At 34.4% G+C, this 12,358-nt stretch overlaps 1 protein-coding gene across 5 annotated transcripts in view; it reads left to right on the top strand.

The window, feature by feature from the left end:
• Nucleotides 1-12,358, top strand: part of LOC137238899 (uncharacterized) — a 183,919-nt gene that overhangs the window by 120,363 nt on the left and 51,198 nt on the right. The window contains exon 1 of one of the 5 annotated variants that reach the window (XM_067763926.1): nucleotides 12,173-12,349. The exons of the other annotated variants lie outside the window; for them this stretch is intronic. The gene's annotated coding sequence lies outside the window, so the exon portion shown is untranslated. Of the gene's footprint in view, nucleotides 1-12,172; nucleotides 12,350-12,358 lie in introns of those variants that run through there. 5 annotated transcript variants of the gene reach the window in all.

Below are 12,358 nucleotides of genomic sequence, written 5' to 3'. Positions count from 1 at the left end.
GTATGCTACGGTGAAAACACTTTCTGGAACCAACCCGAATGCCTCGGGTCTGTGGATTTTCGTGGCCACATAGCTCAATTCCTCCCCACTCAAAACTTAACAAAAGTCCAATTATAAAATCTGTAAGTTGTAAAAGTTGTATATTTTGTTATGTCGATTGCTGGGCAAATGTTAATAATATCTCGAGAGCAATGTTTTTGAAAAAAGACTTTTATCTGTATTGTATATGAATATGTAAATATTGTAACGAATTTTGGAAAATGCCGCTTATTTTAAAGCTTTTGCTTACGTTCGAACCGCTGAACTGTCGAATAAGTAACTTCAGTATTGAAAAATGGTCTTTATTTAGTACAATTATTCTACAATATCACGTACTTCGCAAAAGTTAGGCTTAATCAAACTGATCCTGATTCCTCAGCTTGCGCTGCTTTTATACTCTCTGTTGCCTCGTTCGCATAAGGTCTAGACGTTTCACCTTCTAGAATAGTTGTATGTCCTGCTTTGTTAGTTCGCTATGTGCGTGTGTGTGTGAGTAGCAATTTCTTCTCTTAACTGATGACTACATATGTGCATGTGAGATATCTCTTCACTTCGAGCTGCTGGTTATGTTTGTGGAATATTCTTCGTTACCTTGTACATAAGTGTGGCTGCTTGCCGCTTTTGTTGTTGTGATTATTTATTTAGTGATGTCAACATTCGCCACAATATTGTACATCTTTTTGAAGCCTTAGGAAAATATTGACTGTCATGTTCGCGAAAACCCTAATTATTAAACGTGAAAGAAATAGAGAAGATCTAACCATTCCGTCTTACGGGATATATATAATATTACAAAATTTCCAGGCTCTTGTTGAAACTTCTTTCTTTTTGAAAATAGGTTTTAGTAATCAATATACTTACTGCTTATAGAGTTAGACTATACTACAGAAACAATTATCTCATCATCATCATCATTAATTGGAGCTTAGCATTCTATTGGACGGCGCTTCTTCGCGCATTCTCATAGCGTGACCTAGTCTTGGGTTTGTATTCGCTGCACTATCGTCATATCTGCGTAAAGCCCATATAGGTCGTCATCATACCTCCTTCTATACTTACCGTCAGCAACACTGACAAGACCATAAATCTTCTGGAGATCTTTTATCTCCAACACTTGAAGAGCCATCTCATCCTCTCTCGACACCGTACATGATTCCGAGCCATATAACAGGACGAGTATGATAAGCCACTTGTAGAGCGTGATTTTTGTTCGTCTTGAGAGGACTTTAATCTTCAATTGCCTACTCAGTCTTAAGGAGCACTTGTTGGCAAGAGCTATTTGCCGGTTGATTTCTAAGCTCACATTGTTTTTGTTGTTAATGCGGGTTTCGCGAAACCCTGCACAGTCTCAAATTTGATTCCGTCAATAGTGACATGGCTGTTAGGGCGCGATTTGACAAGTACTTCGTATTGCCCTCATTTATCGCAAGACTTAGCTTTTTTTGCTTCTTTATCTTATCCAGAGAAGCAGAACTCACAACGCGTTTGCTAAGCCCAATAATAACAAAATCATCAGAATCCGCCAATAATTGTAAGCTCTTATAACAGATTGTACCATTATGGTTTAGTTCTGCTGCCACAGCATTAGGTTAAAGATACTGTATGAAAGGGAGTCGCTTTTCTGAGTTTACAATAACTCGGAAAAATGTTTACCAATCCTTTCTGCGCTAGTTCTGTTGCTCAACGATAAACCTTATTAACTTTGTAGGGCACTTTTATGCAGACATAGCAGCAAGGTCTGGTCGATGATAGGTTTACCAGGTCTGTAGTTGCACTGAAAATGCTCAATTATTTTGTTGCCTATGAGCTTCAGTCCTTACCACAGTACGCTAGATAAAACTCTATACGTGATATTAAGCAGGCTAATTGTGTAGTAATTGGCGCGGTTTGCGGGTTTGTGTTTCTTGTGGATTGGGCAGAGCACACTTAAATTCCAACCTGGAGCCATACGTTCATCCAGCAATATTTTAAAAAGGAGTTGATGCATCCTTTTTACCATATATTCGCCTCCGTGTTTGAACAACTCGGCGCGTACTCCGTCATAGCCTGTCGCCTTGTGATTTTTTAGCCGGTATATTACCACTATCCTTTGATTACAGTCGGGTGCCGGAACGTGGTTTCCATAATCTGCGATGTGGGTAATACGTTTGTATTCTCCCTTGCTATATAACAATGACGCAAGGTGTTCCCTCCACAACTTAAGCACATTCTGTATGTCCATTACAAGGTCGCCATTATCAGTCCTGCAGGAATCTGCTCCATCCTTGAAACCTCCCATCATCAGGCAGCTCTTTTGGTAGAATTTTCGAGCATTAGGAACAGCCAGCATCTGGAATTCTTCTCACTCACGCCGCTCTGCCTCACCTTTCTTCCTTCTAAATAGCGGTCTACCTTTCCGCACCTGCACGCAGCGTGACCCTACAGATATCTCTTAACCAAAATCTTTATACAAATTAATATATCCATTTTTGTTTTTTTCTAAGTTAGAAACTAACGAGCAAATAAGTGCAAATCTCTTAAAAATATCTCAAGCTTGCCACTTGTATTTTATTACTCAACACAACCAAACACAAATCAATTTCTTTTTTTTTATTCAAGCAAATGCCAGCCTGTTGCTACGAAGCACCAACAACTTAACAAAACAAATATGCCATTAAGATATATTTTCGCTGAACAATTTTCCTCACTCTACGCGCTGGCTTAACGACCAGAGACATAAAATGACATCCTTAAGCAAATATTTAAAGGTTGTTTATCAGTAATTGGCAAGTTTGTTTACAATCTCATTCGCTTTTATGAAACACAACACGCGCAGCTTCCATATAAAGTCATTCAAATCCAGTGGTTAATGGGAAAATAATCTTTTTTGCTTCTTAAAGAAATCGCAATGAATGAAGTCTTTAAAGTACATTCAATGAAAATTGTTGTTCATTTATTTAGAAAAGTTAATAGATTTATGAATAACAAATAAAAAAGTCTAAGTTCGAGTGAAACCGAACATTACATACCCAGCTGTAAACTTGAAATGCTGTTGGTGATTGTTTTGTGTGCTTAATAGTGTTAAAAGGCTGCGTAATAATACATATGGGGTATTCCATCCCATTTCGACCAATTTTGAACCCGACCTCTTTAGCTGAAGGTTTTTCTTCTTTTTGTAGCTTACGAAAGACGTTTTTCAGAATTTTTTCAAATTTTTTCATCCAACTCAAAAAAAGTTATGAATTTTTAAAAATAGCCCCGTTTTTGTTTTCAAAATGCTATACATTTTTCAAAAATTTACCGTTTGGGATCTTTGTTTTTTTTTTTAATTTGTTTTTAAATGTACTTTTCGAAAAAAATTTTAAAGGTTTTTTTTTAATTTTTCAGTTTTTCGAGATTTTTCGAATTTCGCCATTTTTTTTTTTCTCATAAAAAACTTCAATCAATGCTGCAATCATCCCCACTAATCCCGGAGTGGGCCGATTTTTTTTTATTTAATTGAAAAAAAAAAACTTCAAAAATAAAAATTTTTTTATCAATTTTATTTATATAACAAAAAAATGTAAGAAAATGATTTTTAAGTATTCTTTTCTTTATATATTATGATAATCTACGATTAAAATATTTAAATATATAAATAAATGATTTTTAAGTATTCTTTTCTTTATATATTATGGTAATCTACGATTAAAATATTTAAATATAGATTACCATAATATATAAAGAAAAGAATACCTAAAAATCATTGTCTTACATTTTTTTGTTATATAAATAAAATTGATAAAAAAAATTTTTATTTTTGAAATTTTTTTTTCAATTAAATAAAAAAAAATATAAAACAAAATCGGCCCACGCCGGGATTAGTGGGGATGATTGCAGAATTGATTGAAGTTTTTTATGAGAAAAAAAAAAAAAAAAAATGGCGAAATTCGAAAAATCTCAAAAAACTGAAAAATTAAAAAAAAAAACTTTAAAATTTTTTTCGAAAAGTACATTTAAAAACAAATTTAAAAAAAAAGATCCCAAACGGTCAATATTTGAAAGAGCTATAGCATTTTGAAAACAAAAACGGGCTTTTTTTAAAAATTCATAACTTTTTTTGAGTTGGGTGAAAAATTTTGAAAAAATTCTGAAAAACGTCTTTCGTAAGCTAGAAAAAGAAGAAAAACTTTCAGCCAATTCTAAAGTGGTCGGGTTCAAAATTGGTCGAAATGGGGTGGAATACCCCATATACATATGGTTCTATTCTGAACAAATTTTTCTTCGAGTTATGGCTCCCGAAACATAAAAAATTTCTTAGTCATAAAAGGGGCGGTTCCACGCCCATTTTTTAAATTTTGATGTTTTTCCTATATCCTACCATTGATATAAAGCTCCTTTTTGCAAAGATATATCTTATTTTATTCACCCACGACCCTTTTAAAAATCTTTTATATAAAAGTGGGCGTGGTCCTTAGCCGATGTCGTAAATTCTTCTTCGAAGCATTCCTTAGGGTAAAGGCAACCTCTCTGCCGAAATTTGTTACGATAGGTTTAACAATTTTTGATTTATGATTAATAATATTTGTAAAATTAATTTTTTCACAAGTGGACGGCGCCTAGCCCATTTTAAATTTTTTTTTTTAATTTTTATCAAGAGTCTCAATATCAGTCCATACGTCAAATTTTAACATTCTAGGTGTATTATTTACTAAATAATCAAGTTTTTTGTGTTTTCCGAAATGTTATATATATAAAAAGTTTTATATCGGTTATCATCCGATTTCGCTCAGGAAGTCTATATCTATCTCGATTCCTTTATACCTGTACAACCAACCGTTATTTAATCAAAGTTATAATACCCTGTGGTCAAGTGCAGCTGGGTATAAAAATATTATATGGTTGCACACTGGTTGGAAAATATTTTTTGAGAATTATTGAGAATATCGTCATGGGGAAAAATTGGGTGCAACTCATAATCCCGACTTTCAAAATCCCGACAACTCATAGTCCCGACAATTTTCAGAAATCCCGACAAGACACAATCCAGACATAATAAATATCCCGACAAAACATAACGGAATCCCGACAACACAATATCCCGATAACTCAAAATCCCGACAGCACATAATCCAGACAAATTTACTAAAATGTTGGTATTAAACAAATTTTAGTTAAAATTGTTAGAAGAATAATAGAAAGTTATAAAATTATTATTACGCAGTAAAGTGTTCTACGCATATATATTGTGGATCGCGTAGCCGGTGTTGGATCTGCCGAAGGCCGCCTACGCAGGAGGGTGTACTACGCAGAATTACTGTGCATGGCGCAGCCGGATTGGATCGGCTAAGGATTATTGCCGAAGGTGGCCTACGCAAAAGGGGTGCCTAAAATAATAGAATAATACCGAAGATGTGTATTTTTTATGGCATCGTTTTATCACTGAGTGAAAACTGAATCCAGCTTAATCAAAAATACTGACAAAATATGTAAAAAATGTTACATGTTGTCAGTATTTTTGTCGGGATTTTTTTGTCGGGATTTGGTCGTGTCGGGATTATGAGTTGTTGGGATTTGGTCGTGTCGGGATTATGAGATGTTGGGATTTGGTCGTGTCGGGATTATGTGTTTCGGGATTTAGTGTTTCGGGATTTTGTAAGTCGGGATTAAGTTATACACCCGGAAAAATTTCTTAGTTAAAATAATTTCAAAGTCTGCAAGACTTAATTTTTAGCCATTGTTTTATATATTTTTTTATGGTTATTTTTTTATGATAATTTTATGTAAATAATAGCTCCTTTTAACCCTTTCGATCCAACTTTTGCAGAATTTATATAGAAAAATAATTTTTGAATATTTAATGTTGAAACGGGTCAGTAAGTATCTGGTAGCATGACGATCGCGGTAATTTACGTTTACATTGCGGTGCGGGACTTATGTGTCCCAATAGGGGTTTATCATGGGAGATATATGTCCTATACGTAGAAAATTTATTTTCTAGATAATAAAAGTACTATATATTGGTTTCGAGACAAATCGGTATCGGCGTTGTGCCATCATCTGTGTCGATTTTCGTTTTGATCTGTTGTTGTTTTTCTTGTATTTATAGTTCGTAGGTATATGAGCAGGTATTGTCACAAGGGATGTTTGTTTATATTTATGTATATGTGCTGTGTGTTCATTCAGAATAGAGGGTGGTTTTTACTGATCGATTTGTGTGGCTGACTGAAGCAGGTAAAGTTCAGTAATTCTAGTCTTTTGACCTTCTTTGTGGGTTTGTTGTTTTGGTGTGTTAATTGTTTTGTGTTTGTTTGTTGTTGTGTGTTTGTCTGCTGTACCTGTTTGATTACTTTGTTTCTTGTAAACACGTTTTAAAGGCTCGAATATTGTGACAGAAATTGTGTTTATCTGTTCGTTTATTATTCTACCGTCGAATGTTTTCTGTTTGTAGATTTCCTTGTGTTCGAGTACGTTGAGACGTCGGCCTTTTCCTTGTATGTGAAGAACTGTTTTATTGATGTTTGATGGGGAACATTTATTTTCGACCATGTGATTCGCGAAGTTAGACTCGGGTATAATGTTTGGATTCCGTATTTTTTTGCTGTAATCTCTAATATGTTCTCTGAACCTCGTCCTTATTCGCCGTCCTGTTTATTCTATGTAACTATGCTGGCATCCGCATGTGAGCTTGTATATGCCGTGGCTGCTAAACGGATCCTCTGAGTTAGTGTTAGTTCTTAGTTTTCGCCATAGATTGTTCCATGTTTTGAACGCTGTGTTAATTTTGTATTTTTTAAAAAAGTTTGCCAATTTACCATGCTACCTTGGTGTATTTCGTTGCCATGGTTACGGTGTTGCTGTGCGGTATTGCAGCAGCTTGTTGCGCTGGTAACGTTTCTGAGACTTATTTGTAATTCGGGATGTGTTGGCTATATTGCTGATCGTGTTTTGTGTGGGCGGAGGTTATTTTGTTTGAGCCAAATTAATGGTTTATATTTGCTCCTCATAAGGTAAAGAAAAATCGTTTCAAAAGAATTATAACTACAAGCTAATAATCAATGATATATCTCGAACCAACCGAAAGCTTCGTCCTTTTAGAATATATTTGATACAGAAATCAGTGGAACGCTACATAGAAACTACAAACGGGGAAACTCATGTACAAGTTAAAGAAGCATTCATATACGTGAAAAACTTGTATGTTAATAGGTACACACACACACACATATGTATGTATATGACCAACGTTGATACTTTAAATCTATTCAAGAATATTGCAATGTTTACAGAGAACGTCAGCGTTATAATTAGTTTTGCACAGTTCAGAGCACACAGATGCGTCAAAAAGGTGAGCAGAAAATGAAAACAAGTATTAATATGTTTACAGAATATCATGTGTGAAAGGAAAATTTTGTTTACCTGCAGATATATAGGTAAATAAATGCACATACAGTAGACTAGGTCGCAAAAAGAAGTCGCAAAGTTTGCCACCAAATTTGAGAGGTGCTCGGAATTTTTTTTTTAATATAAAAAAATTTTGTTTAGCCTTGCAAATACAGTTAAGATTGTTTTTTTGATGTAATTTGGTTATTTGACATATAGTTTTTTAAATTGATCTGTCATAATTTTCGTCTTAAGATCTTTATAATTTCTTTAAAAGCTTTGAGGGCGCCTTCTAAAAGCTTAAACTGCCAAAGCAATGTTTAATAGGGTGGGCCGATTTGTATGGACGAAAGCTAACCGATATCGCGCCATCGATTTTTCAATAAGATTTGGGGTCAGGAAAAAAAGATCCACTACGCATACCCAAAAAATAATTTTCGGGACTGCGAAATTTCATTTTTTTTTTTACTTTTTTTCGACTTTGATTTTTAAGGTTTTTTTCATGACGTACTAAAAAATTTACTTTATGTATGAAAAAAATATTTCTTTGTTTTCAAAAAACTGTTATCGTCAACGTTTTTAGCGGACATTTTTGGGTCGGACAGGGCATACATGAATATTTACAATCAAATGAAAAAAAGTAAAAAAAATGAAATTTCGCAGGCTCTAAAATTATTTTTTTGGGTATACGTAGTGGAACTTTTTTTCCTGAGCCCAAATCCTATCGAAAAATCGATGGCGCGATATCAGTTAATAAATCGACCCAGTCTAATGTTTAATCCATTAAAGCATCACAAATCACACACAGAAGATTGCGCGTTGCGCATGTAAACAAAAGATCAGCTGTTTTTTATGGGCAATTCACACGTCATTTTCCTTTAGCTCTTGTTTTTTCTCTCTTTCTTTCATTCGCTCAAGGAGTCAAATTTGACGTAGATGCGCAGAACGAAGCAATTTTGAACTCGTGAATGCGCAATCTGGCTAGGTGATTTGTGTTAAAGCATGATACAAAAAAGAAGGTAGTTCCACTCAAAATTTTTGACGTATTTGGGAATTTTTGAAGTTTCATAGTGTTTGTTGTTTTGCCAGAAGCGTTGCCATACCGTTACTGTTTAAGACGAAATTGTTTAAGACGAAATTGTGCAGATGGAAATTTCCTTTAGGATGAAAACACAATGGTCATTTGAGACAATAATAATAGGCTTTAGCACGATTTATGCGCATATATATTGTTTGAGAATACAGTAAAACACGTAATTTTATTGAAAAATAGTGGATAATGACTCATACATTGGTTAATGACTCATATTTTATGGCTGCTTGACCCCTAGAAAGAAAAAAAAAAATAAAAATACACGAAAAATGCTGCTGTTCTAGCATTGGCCCTATTATGATGCCCCTACAGTAAATATTTCTGAAGGCATGTTGATAAAAAGCGTACCTTCAAAGTCTGCACATCTATTTCAATTCTAAAAGGGCGCAGCATGTGTATTGACGGCGCTGACCAAGATGACCCCTTATACAACGGACAAAAACACTCTCATAATTAGTGGCTAACCTGCAGAGCTACAGGGTAATATTCTCCCAAAAAAATGGTTTAACAATTCAAAAAACGTGGAATTGTAGCCAATTTATCACCATTCAATTTCATAAAAATTGCGTTTAAGTATGCTAAACTCTTTAGAAATTGCGGTGTCGATTTATAAGGACCGCCTTTGTGCAATCAATTGACAAACGTGTATGTTTTGTCAAAATGTTCTGAGCTAACGTACGGACACTTAAGAAAGCTATATTCCCTGCTTTGCATATTTCGAACCATGTTTCTTTCACCAAAACAATTTTCGGGAGCTCGAAAAACTTTTTAAAAACCTTTTTTAGGCTGATATTTCGTATTAAAATATTTCCAAGGCGTGTGGCTCATTTTTTTTTTTCTTTTTTATCTAAAATTACTATGAAAGTAATTAGATGTATTCCTTAATATGAAATCCATCAAATTTAGAAAAATTCGTAACATTTTTCAATCTGGTAGCTTGTTTTTGGTGAAATTGTCATTGTCCCCGCAAACGTCAAATGGCTAACGTCACACTAAATGGAACTACTTCCATTTTTTGTATCATGCATTAAAGTATGAATTTTTTTTCACCAAACAATGAAAAAAAAAAAAAACAAGTATGTGGAAACGACTGTAGAGCTATAAAGAATTTATATGGAGCTACCAAGTCAAAAATAATGGCATTTAAAAAATTGGATACCAACCAGCCAACTTTCAAAAAAAAAAAAACAAAAAACAATTGCGGCTGGTTTCGCAGATAAAAAAATGTTACGGGGCGTGAGAGCCATGTCGTGTACTCATGACGTTCGATGCGTAAAAATAAAGAAAATTTATGTTTTTTAATTAACTATAGCTCGTCCCAAGTGTTGACGTTAAGCCAGAATAGAGGAAAAATTTCCAGAAACAAATAATTTTTGGCTTCTTCAGAAGGGCGCCGTCAGCTATTAAAAATTATTATCAATAGCGAATTATTATCTTTCAGTTATCGGTATGTTATTGGCTTGTTATCTCCGAGTTATAAGCGTTTTTTTGGTTTCTTGTCGGCTTGTTATGGACGCGTTACAGATGTGTCACTGAATTTATTTTGAAGTAACAAACCGACGACCTGTCGATAACATATCGAAAGCATTTCAGTAACAGAAATACTAATACTCCGATAATAAGTCGATAACATTAAGATAAAAAATCGATAACTGTTTCTAAAAAATCTATAGCTTTTCGATAACACGCCCATAACAAATTATTAATACCCGATAAAAAGTTGATAAAGTTTACGATATTTGGTTTATTAACGGCTTGTTATCGCTAAGTCATTCGCTTGCTTTGTCTCCTATATGCTTTTTGTCGACGGCTTACAGATGTGCCATCGGTTTTACATTGAAATTTTATCGGTATCTGCTACATAAAAACCCATGAGTTGTACATAACAAACCGAAAACACGCCGATAGCAAATTAATAATACGCCGAAAATGAGCATTAATTTAACGATAGCAAAAATATGGATTTTTTCCAATAAATCTATACTTTTCTATAGCAAATCAATAACTTAAATCGGCAACTTTTCGATAGCTTTTTGATAACAAATCTATAACTTTTCAATAGCAAACTGAGAACTTTCTGATCACAAATCGAAAGCCCTTCGATAAAAATTCGATGCATTTTCGATAACTTTTTCATTATAGATATATAAGTTTTGGATAACAAATAAATCAGGTTTTTAATCGAAAACTTTTGAAAGATAATCGATAAATTTGCGATAAAAAGGCGATACGTGTTCAATATCAAATTGATAACCTCTTGATAACTATAAGATAAACATTGTCATCGAAATTTTGAACAAATTTATAACACTTCGATAATAAATCGGTAATTCGTATATGCCATGTCGATAACTTACTTACTTAATTGGCGCTTAACCGTTTAAACGGTTATGGCTGTCCAACAAGTCGTGCCAGTCGCTTCTTCTCTCTGCCAACCGGCGCCAATTGGTCACACCAAGTGAGTTTACATCGTCTTCCACCTGATCCTTCCAGCGGAGTGGGGGTCGCCTTCTACCTCCGCTTCCATAGACAGGTTTCGATTGAAACACTTTCTTGGCCAGAGCGTTATCTTCCATTCGCATAACATGGCCTAGCCAACGCAGCCGCTGCTTTTTAATTTAATTGCCGACCTAGTCCAAAGTAGTATTTATTGGCAAGAGAGATTCTTCCTGGATTCTCGTCCATAACACAACCCGAATAATTGTTGATAAAAATGAAAAAAAAAAAAAAACACACCCATAATCGAGTATGGTTCACCACCAAGTGGCAATGCCTCCAGAACAAAAAAATTTCATAAGACGGCACCACAAAATTCAGAAATTTTGCCCTCATATTTTAACGGGTTGTGCATTGGAATTCAAGTCTTTCCTGTTTAGATTTTGAATAATGTCTTTTTATACCTTTCATGAAAATGAAATGGTATATTAACCTTTGTAGTTTCGCTTTGTATTGTAGTGCGGACAGAGCACTAATGGCATAGTTTGTTGGCTCTACAGTTGAAAGTAAGCTCTGTATTGAATGGTTCTGGGGTCATGATATCATTTCCAACCGAGAATTCTTTATCCTATCTTTTAGTGACAGATACATATAGATAATTAACGTTTTTTCAAAATAAAAAGTTAAAATGCCAATGAGCTTTGTAGACAAATTTGTGATTTTTTTGCACCCTTCTTTAGGGGACTGCAATTATTAATTTTTCTCAAATTTGTCATTTCATTATATTTACAAAAAAATGTATTTATTATTACGGCTGTTTAGGCCTAAACCTAACCTGCTAAGTAAAATTTATTATTATAGTCACTTATTTCTATTGACTATGCTGCTGGAATGATCAGCATATTTACTAGCGTGACAAACAGACAAGTCTGGGAGCCACTCGTTTAAGGGAGGTTGGAAAGGACACGCTTCCAATCCTCCAGTGCTCCCAGCTTAAAGCAACAAAATTTGGAACTTATATTTTTCAATTATATTTATATTTTAAGCTGTCGGAATGTATTAGTCTCCGATAAACACAGCTAAACATTTGGATGTTGGAAATTGGAAATAACGTGTATCCAATCACCTCTCTATTTTGTTTAGTAATGATGCTGTCGGAGTGCATGACGATTCCGGTCAGCAAAGCTCAACATATTGTGACGAATGTTAGCAACACTAAGGGATACTATCATCTCTAAGCCGATTCTGAGCAGTAACTTGTATGCACATAAACAAATCAATCATTATGTCCATACATGCAGCGGAGAGAAACGCACAAACACTTGCATATATCTGAGATACTGCCAAAAGTAGGCAATCATCGATGGAAGTATCACTCACCTATACACGCGCATATGGCTATGCGAGAAGCTATAATAATGCATCTGTAAAATATTTCTGGTGAGTTTA

The sequence above is a fragment of the Eurosta solidaginis genome, chromosome 1, assembly GCF_040869045.1.
Source record: "Eurosta solidaginis isolate ZX-2024a chromosome 1, ASM4086904v1, whole genome shotgun sequence".
Lineage (NCBI taxonomy): Eukaryota > Metazoa > Arthropoda > Insecta > Diptera > Tephritidae > Eurosta > Eurosta solidaginis.
Note: the sequence above shows the minus strand (reverse complement) of the source record. Positions and strands in the feature narration are given on the sequence as shown.